Genomic DNA, 1,241 nt, shown 5'->3' with positions numbered 1-1,241 from the left:
TATATATATATATATATATATATATATATATATATATATATATATATCTATTTATGTCCATTAGGGTGATCCAAAATAAGTAACTTTATTACTCACACCCATTGGGATTGTTCTATACCGGAAAATATACACCTGTTTTTTTATTTTGAGATAAAAAAACACTTTAGGAATCGCTCAAAGGGTTCAAAATATTCCATGTTTTTTTTGGGGGAAAAAAACAATTTCTCGCTGAAATTGTGTAGAACTCTTTAAAATCAATACTTTTCCATCGGAAGACTCGGTTTCTCTTAAGCAGACCTCAAACAAAAAATCTCCAAATATTTATATAACCATTTCTTAATATTAACTGGGGGCCTATAGCCCCGAAAAACGCAAAAAATTGCAATGTGAGATCCGTACAAAATTGTTAGTATTAAAAAATGGTAAAAATAAATAATAAGATATTATTATTGGAAGTCTCCTGAAGAGAAACAAAAGTTTTCTGATGGAAAAATATTTATTTTCAAGTGTTCTATACCTTTCTACGAAAAATTGTTTTTTTTTTTCAATGTAAAATACATGAAAAACTTTGAGTGCCTTGAGCAACCTTTAAATATTGTCGTATGGCTGTCAAAAGTAAGAGGTTTAAGAGCTGAAAATAAATTTGTGAAAAATTGCCACCCGTTCGAAAATTTAAATTTAATTGAACTGATAAGATAGATTAAATATTGGAATAAGAGTAATAAACTAAAGGACTTAAGGAAACTTTCCTGCAAAAATATATATGAGGATGGTTGCCACCTGTAGAAAAGTCATATTCAATTAAATTGATAAAAGAAATGAATATAATATGATACGTGTATCAAACTAAAGAGGTTTAAGTAATTTCATTGTACAAAATATTTTTGAAGCGAGTTGCCACCAATATGAAAAATTTAATTCAAATCGCAAAAAAAATGGATTTCCGCTTTTTATGGCAGTTAAAGATACGACATTTGAATATTTTTTGCGACACGTATTGAATTAATACACCTTTGAAGAAAAAAATAAAAAATGCTTCACGAATTGAAATTTTTTTTGAAAATCTCACTTCATAAAGCCCTTTTATCCAATTTATTTTTTATGTATGAGGCCATAAGAGTTTTTTCGAGAAAGTAACAACACAAAAATACTTTTAAGGTGCAGCAAAACACGCCGGGTTTTTGCTGGTTTTAAATATTCACAACGAATTAATCGAGATTGGAATATTGTTATCGATAAAT

The sequence above is a fragment of the Rhagoletis pomonella genome, unplaced genomic scaffold (genome assembly GCF_013731165.1).
Source record: "Rhagoletis pomonella isolate Grant_MI unplaced genomic scaffold, Rhpom_1.0 Rhpom_scaffold_00003, whole genome shotgun sequence".
Classification (NCBI taxonomy): domain Eukaryota; kingdom Metazoa; phylum Arthropoda; class Insecta; order Diptera; family Tephritidae; genus Rhagoletis; species Rhagoletis pomonella.
This window is presented reverse-complemented; position numbering follows the sequence as displayed.